Raw genomic sequence first — 9,854 nt, 5'->3', positions numbered from 1 at the left:
CCTGTAACCAATTCAAATTTCCTTGGAAGCTTTTGGTGCAGGAGTTCTGACTTTCCTTTCTTCCTCCTACTCCATGCCTTGATCCTTTTTGTCCTCAAAAAAGGATTCTATGGTCTGTTTGTGCTTCCTCTGCTTGCTCATATTGCCAGCCAATTACTTGATTTTTGAGCTCTTTGCCCCAGAAGAACTCTGCTTACAGAATGGAGAGAATTTTTTTCCAAATTGCTGGGGTTTTCACAGCTGCCAGAGCTATTAGGAGGGCACCCTCTCTATAGCCTCCACAAGCTCTGGCACAGTGGCTACACACCCCAGGACCACTACCCAAGACCATGATCCAGATACAAGCAGATTATAGCAAGAGAAATTAGCCTCTGAATGGTTGCTTTGTCCCCCTACAATCTGCAGGCCAGGAGCTCTGGAGCAGCCATGAGGAAGTAACTGAAGCTGCTGCCACACCTCCACCACCTTGGGCCTAGGGACCTGACCATGCTCTTCTGTATCCCTGTTCCAACAGAGTTCCATACTGACCTTTTACTTTATCTTTGGTGTTTATGGGTTGAGAAGTCTGGAAACCACCACAGCTGCTGGGAGATTCACTCTCTTGAAGTCTGCTCTGGCCACTGCTCGTCGGGGCTGCCCCAGGGCCAGAACTGTGTGGCTCTTGCGGCACTGTGTTCAGCTCCCAGCCTGGTGTGATAGGCCCTTCCTGTAGGCCTGCTGGGATGCCTTCTGTGAGAAATTTGTTTCTCTCTGTCACTTTGTGGGTTCTGCAGCTCTAAAATTTGTTTAGAGTCATTTTTTTACATGTATTGGAAGTGATTGGAGTGGGAGCTCATGCCAAGTTTGTGCTTCTACTCAGCCATCTTATCTCTGCACAACCAATCAATAATTTCATCAAAGAGAATTATAATAATGAGACAACATACCAAAATTTATGGGATGCAGCCAAAGGAGTACTTAAGGGATATTTTATATCTCTAAAATCTTGCACCAATAAAATAAAGAAAGAGCACATCAATGAATTGAGCATGCAACTAAAAAAAATACTAGGAAAAGGACAAATTGAAGATTCCCAATTAAAGAACAAATTGGATATCCTGAAAAACAAAGAAGATATTAATAAAATTGAAAGAAAGAAAACTATTGAATTAATATGAAAAAATAAGAGCTAGTTTTTATTTAAAAAATAGAAAACCCATTTGTTAATTTCAGTTTTTAAAAAGTAACCATTAGGAAATATTTTGTCCAATTATATGCCAATGAATCTGATAATCTAAGCAAAGTTCACAAATATTTACAAAAATATAAATTGTCCAGATTAACACAACAGGAAATAGAATACTTAAATAACCCTATCTTAGAAAAAAAAATTGAACAAGTCATCAATAAACTCCCTAAGAAAAAAAATCCCCAGGGCCAGATGGGTTCACAAATGAATTTTACCAAACATTTAAAGGACAATTAGTCCCAATACTGTATAAAGTGTTTGGAAAAATAGGCAAAGAAGTAGTTCTACCAAATTCTCTTTATGGCACAAATATGGTGATGATATTTAAACTAAGAACCAAAACAGAGAAAGAAAACTTTAGACCAGTTTATTTAATGAATATTGGTGTAAAATTTTTTAATACAACACTAGCAAGGGGATTGCAACAATATGTCACCAGGATCATACATTATGACCAGGTGTGATTTACACCAGAAATGGAGGGCTGGTTCAATATTAGGAAAACTATCAGCATAATTGATCATAATCAGAAGCAAAACCAACAGAAATCATACAATTATCTCAATAGATGCAGAAAAAACTTTTGACAAAATACAGTACCCATTCCTATGAAAAAACATTAGGCAGTATAGGAATAAATGGAGCTTTTCTTAAGCTGATAATTATCAAGTTTTATATGTTATACAGTAAGTTAGAAGGCTTCTCACTAAGATCAGGTATCAAGCAAGAATGTCCATTATCACCACTACTATTCAGTATTGTACTAGATATGTTACCTATAGCAAGAAGAGAAGAAAAAGAAATTTAAGGAATTAGAATAGACAATGAGGAACTAAAACTATCACAGTTTGCAGATAATATGGTGGTATAGTTAGAGAATTATAGAGTATCAACTAATAAACTAATTGAATAATGAACAATTTTAGCAAATTTGCAGGATATAAAACCCACACAACATAAATCATCAACTTTTCTCTATATTACCAAGAAAACCCATCAGCAAAAGATAAAAAGAGAAAATTCAATTAAACTAACTGTAGACAATATAAAATACTTGGGAGTCTACCTGCGAAGACAAATCCAGGAACTATATGACACCACTACAAAACATTTTTCACACAAAAAAAGTCAGATATAAACACTTGGAAAAAATCAATTGCTCATGGGTAGGCTGAGCTAATATGACAAAAAAGACATTTTTTTCCCTAAATTCACCTGCTTATTCAGTGCCATACCAATAAAAGTATCAAAAATTATCTCATAGAGCTAGAAAAATATAAAAAATCATCTGGAAGAAGAAGAGATCAAGAATATGAAGGGAATTAATGAAAAAAATGCAAAGGAAGGTGGCCTAGATGTACCATATCTGAAATTATATTACAAAGTAGTATTTATTAAAAAAGTATCTGGTACTGCCTAATCAATAGAATGGTGAATCAGTGGAATAGATTAGATACAAAGGGCAGTAGAAAATCACCAGAGTAATCACGTATTTGAGAAACCCAAAGACCCCGGTTTCTGAACAACAACTCACTATTTGACAAAAACTGCTGGAAAAAAAACTGGAAAATAGTATGATAGAAACTAGGCTTAGACCAATATCTTAAACTATACCAAGATAAGTTCAAAATAGGTATATAATTTAAACATAAAGTGTGATACCATAAGCAAATTAGGAGAGCAAGGAATAATTTACCTGTCAGATCTATAGAGAAGGGAAGAATTTATGACCAAACAAGAAAACATTATTAAATGCAAAATGGATAATTTTGATTACATTAAATTTTAAAAGTTTTGTACAAACAAAGCCAATACACCCAAGATTAGGAGGTAATCAGAAAGATGAGAAACAATTTTGCAGCCAGTGTCTTTCCTAAAGGTCTTACTTCTAAAATATATAGAGAATTGAGTCAAATTTGTAAGAATGCAAGTCATTCCCCAATTGACAAATGGTCAAATGATATGAACTGGCAGTTGACAGATGAAGAAATTAAAGCTATCTATAGTCATATGGGAAAAAACCTAAATCACTATCAATTAAAGAAATACAAATTCAACCAAAAGAAGAAAATTATAAATGTTGGAGAAGATGTGGGAAAATTGGAACACTGATGCATTATTGGTGGAGTTGGAAATGGATTCAACCATTCTGGAGAGCAATTTGGACCTATGCCCAAAGGGCAATAAAACTGTGCATACCCTTTGATTCAACAATACCACCACTAAGTTTGTATGCCAAAGAGATAAAAAAAAGGGAAAATGATTCACATGTACAAAAATATTTATAGGGGCTCTTTTTATATTGGCTAAGAATTGGAAATTAAGAGGATGCCCATCAATTGGGAAATAGCTGAACATTGGTATATGAATGTAATGGAATATTATTGTGCTGTAAGAAATGATGAGTAGTTGGATTTCAGAAAAATCTGGACTTACATTGACTGATACTGAGTGAAGTGAGTGGAACCAGCAGAACATTGTACGCAGTAACAGCCACATTGTGCAGTGACCAACTTTGATAGACTCAGCTTTTCTCAGCAATACAACGATCTAAGACAATTTCAAAAGACTAATTATAAAAAAATGCTATCCACATTCAAAGAAAGAACTATGGAGTATGAATGCAGCCTGAAGAAAACTATTTTCTGCTTTTCTCACTTTCTCATTTTTTTTCTTTTGTTCTGATTCTTCTTTCAAATTATGACTAACAGGGAAATATATTTTATATGATTGCACATGTACAGTCTATATAAGAGTGTTTGCCATCTTGGTGGGGGGGGAGAGAGGGAGAAAACATTTGGAATTCAAAATCTTATAAAAGTGAATGTTTAAAAACTATCTTTACATGTAATTGGAAAGAATAAAATATTAAGAGGGAAAAAATAATCCTTAGTTTGGTTCAAAGTTCATCACAAAATCACCTTTTATATAAGACCTTCCCATAATCAGTTATGGGAAGTTATTAACAGTTATTACAAACAGTTATTAACACCTCACAGAAATTACTTTGCATTTGTATTTTATGTATTTTTGTACACACATACATAATGTGTTTATATGTAGGTTTATATGTTGCTCCCTTGCTATTATATTGTAGGCTTTTGAGAACAAAACCAAGTTCATTTATATCATTGTATCCCCATTATCTAGAATAATTTCTGGCACACAACAGGTACTTAATAATGCTTTGTTAATGGAAAAATAATTTATAAGAGGGCAAGTCATTTCCCAATTGATAAGTGGTCAAAGAATATGAGAATGCAGCTTTCAGATGAAGTAATCAAAACCATCTATAGTCACATGAAGAATGTTCTAAATCATTACTGATTAGAGAAAAGCAAATTAAACAACTCTGAAGTACCACCTCACATCTATCAGACTAGTTAATATGACAGAAAAGGAAAATGATTAATGTTAGAGGGAATTGGGAAAGTTGGGACATTAATATACAGTTGGTGGAGTTATGAATTGATCCAACCATTCTGGAGAGCAATTTGGAACAATGCCCAAAGGGCAATCAAGCTATGCATTTCCTTTGATTCTACAATTTGTATCTGTATCCCAAAGAGAGAAATCAAAAAGAAATAGGACTTATTGTATAAAAATATTTATAGCAACTCCTTTCATGGCACTAAAGAATTCTAAATAGAGGGGATGTCCATCAATTGGGGAATGGTTGAACAAGTGACGGTATATGAATATAATGGGATACTATTGTGCTATAAGAAGAACAGGTGGCTTTCAGAAGTACCTGGAAAGACTTACATAAACTGATGCTGAGTGAAGTAAGCACAACCAGGAGAACATTGTACATAGTAATAGTAACACTTTACAATGATCTATGAATGACTTAGTTATTCCCACCAATACCATGATCCAAGATAGTTCCAAAGGGATCATGATAAAAAATGCTATCCACATCTAGCGAAAGAACTGAGGGCACCTGAATGCAGATCAAAGCATACTATTTTTGCTTTCTTTATTTTTATGTTTTTTTCTTGTCTATTCTTTCTTTCAAAAAATGACTAATATGGAAATGTTTTACATGATTGCACATATGTAACCTATATAAATTTGAGAATAAGGAAGTTATTTGTCTTCCAAATAATGATAGAATAGAACTTATAGAAGCTATCAATTGATCAGACATCCAGTATGAAGATCAGATGAAGAGAAAAGTGATTCTTTGTTTAGGAAAGCTAAGACAACCATTTCTGGGTCCTTGGTTCCCAGGACAATGTCCTATGGCAAGACTCTGCGATCATTTCCCACTCATGTCACCATTTCAGTCTTCATCCTTAGGAATTTCTTTAGTCAGCTCAACTGACCCATTTTAGGGACCACAACTGGTCACTCAACTCTAGGCTTCCATAAGCTCTCAGAGACTTCTCCAGTCAGGTCCAGATCCTAAGACAAGACTTTATCACCCACCTCCTCATTTCAGTTTAAACTCCTGAGCACTTCTCCAACCCAACCTAACTTACATTTCAACTCTTGCCTCCTGACACAACTCCTGAACGCCTGAGTCTTTATAGAATGCACCATTATCACCTGCCATGGAATTGAACCATGTGGGAGGATCTTGAACTATCTAACATCTTTCTCTCTGAACTTCTAGTCAGCAACTAAGACATAAGTATTTATTCTCCTGGATATAGCATAACTTCCCAAGTCTCTTATCTACTTCATTTCCATGACCTTCTCCCCCACTTACTCTCATCTATACATAGAGATGATTATTATATATTTAATTGTACATCAAGAAATGCTCCACTTGGAGTTCATGAGCTCCAAAATTACCTTGTCTGATCATATATCATTCTAACTTTCCTTATTTCTCATGAACCCTCACTATTCTTCCATTCTTCATTTCTTTCCTAGGCCAAACTCCTTCACTGGTCATAAACTCTCTTCATTGTCCTATCTTGTCTTTTGTGAATCACTTCAGCTCTGCACTGCAATCTCTTCTCAAATCCCTTCCCTCTTTTTAATTGTTGATCACATTTTGCCAAATTCTAACCCTGAATTACTCCCACCACCCACTTTTTATTTTTACTCCAATCCACATGCTGCTGAACAGGACTGGGAAAAAATCACAAAACTGTACTGATTAAATCCACTAAAAATTATGTCTCTAAAGGAAATGATTCTTTAATTCAGCAAGATGATCATTTTACTCCTCTCTAATTGATTTGCTATCCTATCCTCAACAGTGGCTGTTTCAAACTGTCTTATCTCTTCTCAAACACTCTCCCCTTACCCTGTCTGCTGAGGACCTCACTTCATACTTCACTGAGAAAAATTAGACCATTATCCAAGAGCTCTTTCTTTTTTTTCCCTCTTCATCTCACATCACTCAGACATCTTACCCTACTATTTCCTCTCTCACTCTAAATTGGATGAAAAGGATGACATTCTTGCCAAGGCCAACTCCTCTACATGTACCTTTTATTATATCCCATCTCATTTTCCCCTAGCAGATTGCCTTATTTATCACCCCCACTCCCTTTCTAATCTTCATTTTCCCTTATCTAATACTTAATTCCCTGCTGTATAAAATTATGCCCATGTCTCCCTTATCCTTAAAAAAATCTTCACTTATCCAATTAGCCCCACTAACTATTGTTCTATATCTCTCCTTCCTTTTTGGGCTAAAGTACTTGAAAAAGTCATCTAAACTACATGCTTCCACTTCCTCTCTTCTCATTCTCCTTAACCCACTGCAATCTGGAGTCTAACATTTTCATTCACCTGAAACGACTCTCTCTGAAGTTATTTTTAATTTTTCAAGTCTAATGACCTTTATTCAATCCTCATTCTTCTTGACTTCTCAACAGCATTCAATACTGTTGATCACCTTCTCCTACTATATAATTTTTCCTCTCTGGGTGTCACTGCTCTCTCCTAGTTCTCCTACCTATCATCCCATATTTTCTCTGTCTTTGCAAGTTTTCCATCCAGATCATGCTCACTAGCCATGAAGATTCCTAAGGGCTCTGTCCTGATGCCTCTCAAATTTCTCCTCTGTAATCTTTCACTAATATCTCATTCACTCCACTGGGTTCAATTATCATCTCTATACAGATAATTTCTAGGTCTATGTATCTAGGCTCTTGTCTTTTCACAGACCCACATCACCAGTTGCCTATTGGACATTTTGAACTAGATGTTGCCCAAGTATCTCAAGTTCATTATGTCCAAAACAGAACTCATTATCTTTCCTTCCAAATCCTCACCTCTCTTAAACTTTCCTGACTGATAAAAGTACAATCATCCTCCCATTCATTCTGGCTCCAAATCTCAGAGTCATCCTTAACTGATCAATAACCCAACACATTTAATCAGTTTTCCAATATTGTCATTTCTGCCTTCAAAAGATATTTTGAATACATTCTATTTTCTCCACTTATACACCTGTCCTATTCTATGCTTTCTTTACCTCTCACCTGGATTATTATTGGTATTATTTTCATTTTTAGAACCAGGCTATACTGTTTTAATAGGAATTTATTTTCAGAACTATGTTTCTACTGTGTATCAAAATTTAACATAACCTAACATATAATATTTATATATAAACTAAGAAATGTGTGTGTGTGTCTGTGTGTGTGTGTGTGTGTGTGTGTGTGTGTGTGTATGAATGACATGATTAGGGACTGGGTAACATCAGGTAGTATTATGGAGGTCAGATCAGATACTCACAGAAACCAGTTTTCTCATGCCCTGGAAATAGGCTTTCTTTCTCATCCATAACTTCAAAGTGTAAGGGTCTCCTACTGAAGTTACACTTTACTGAGGAGTGAGACTTCAGGTCCAGTCCAACAAGTTTCCAAGTATCCAGAAGGTTCTTTGTGAGTGTGATGAAATCAGAGCAATATGAATTTCTCCTCCCTAGGGGACTGTTGGGTAGAGGATGACTTGGGCATAGATATTATGTTTGCCTATGAGTTCATCATAGACCTCTGCATTTTTAGCAGCATCTTCCATTCAGATTGTAATGATATGACTGGAGCAGTGAACCAAAGGCATCCTGACATCTATTAGATATCTATTATCTCTCTCATAAGTCTGAAATTGCACTGGTACTACCAGCAAAGGACTGGATCTTTGATACTCTTTAAAATGTGGACTGATTCATGAACACTAGGCAGAAGCATGCAAAGCAGGGGGAAGGAAGTCATGAAAATGAAGCCAGCAGTGTAGGATCATATGGTTCCTATTAAAGAATTTGTAAGGGCAATGTAGCCCCCAACACAACCAAAGACTTTGATAAGGGTTCCAGAAATGATGTCCATTTTGTGCATGATTCCATCTTAGTCATCCATCCCACCTCATCAAACACCATGCAATCCTATGGCATAGACTTCATCCACAAAGGCAATTGCCCTATATTCATGGACCACATTGTACAGTGCTTCCAATGAACATGCTCCTCTATCCATTGATTTAACCAATTCAAATGCAACAATCTTAGGGACTGATGGGTCTAGTTTCTTCAGTATCTCTCTAAGATGACATATCATTGTGGTGAAGCTTATACTTTGGCATTCTGCTATTATGAATTTCTTGGATCATGGAGGCATGGTTCCCAGAATAAGAAAAAAAAATTTCATATCCTGGCATCATCTTAGCCAAAGTGAAGAGGATGGAGTCATTAACAACAAAGCAAAATGAGAACAGCAATGTTATGTTCCCGTGGAGATCAGCCAATTTTCATTCTAGATCAACATGAAACTTACCAGCTCCAGTAATATTACATGTATCACATGCTCCAGAATCATGTTGTTTTAATGTTTCCATGGCTGCCCCACCCACCTGAGGATGATGACTCATCCCTAGATAGTCATTGCTACACCAAAGAAATACCTGTTTTTAGTAACAAGAGAATCCATGTAGTCATCTTCCATTTAGTACATGTATGCCCTTCAGTTCGTGGTTTTAAATACTTGGTAAGTATAATCACTTTTTTCCCCATCAGTTTTTTTTTAAAGAAGAGATCATACTTAAAAGTGGAAAGAGATTTTGGCAAGTTGTCCTGAAGGAGGTGGGATATCCTTTCTGGTCTTTGCTTTTGCCTGAGATCCTGAAAATTCTTTAGCAAACTATTGTGGTCTTCTCTACCAGTCTTGAGATGAATCATAGTGAGATTAATTGGGGTTCAAGCTACTTCTTTCCCTATAGTCTGCATTTCTTGTACATACTATTGAAGCTCTAAACTAGTCTTACAGAAGACATTGCTGGTTACTTGGTTTCATCTGAACTTCTTGGAAGGGGCATTTACTGGCAATTCCCTGGCTCCTGGAAGAGGATGATGGCCAGGGGGAAGTTAAGATTCACCGGTGGTGTGCTGAAAATCAGCAGTTTTTGGAAGTTTTGTCCTCTTCATTGATTAGAGGTATATCTTTTATTGCTGGAAGTGAGCTGGCAAAGTAGCCATAGCCGAAGAAGCAGGTTTGGATCAAACTTCAATCATTCTGGGCACACAAAAGCAGAGATTTGTCAGCCTTCTAGAGAAAGGTTTGACGAACTCTTGACAAGAATGGGCATAGTAAAACAATGGTCTCTTTTTTGGGGGGAAAGACAGGATCCTGAGTAGTGTCCAAGGAGGTGACAGTGGTGGCAGTGG

General features: G+C 36.2%; 1 pseudogene; it reads right to left on the bottom strand.

Annotated features, from left to right (window-relative positions):
• Positions 1-472: 472 nt before the first annotated feature.
• Positions 473-9,368, bottom strand: LOC138156208 (5-aminolevulinate synthase, non-specific, mitochondrial pseudogene; annotated as a pseudogene).
• Positions 9,369-9,854: the final 486 nt, after the last annotated feature.

The sequence above is a fragment of the Petaurus breviceps genome, unplaced genomic scaffold (assembly GCF_028583685.1).
Source record: "Petaurus breviceps papuanus isolate PSGF00001 unplaced genomic scaffold, PetGlider_PUasm1.0 154, whole genome shotgun sequence".
Classification (NCBI taxonomy): Eukaryota; Metazoa; Chordata; class Mammalia; order Diprotodontia; family Petauridae; genus Petaurus; species Petaurus breviceps.
The sequence above is the reverse complement of the archived record's forward strand: the minus strand, read 5'-3'. Positions and strand labels throughout refer to the sequence as shown.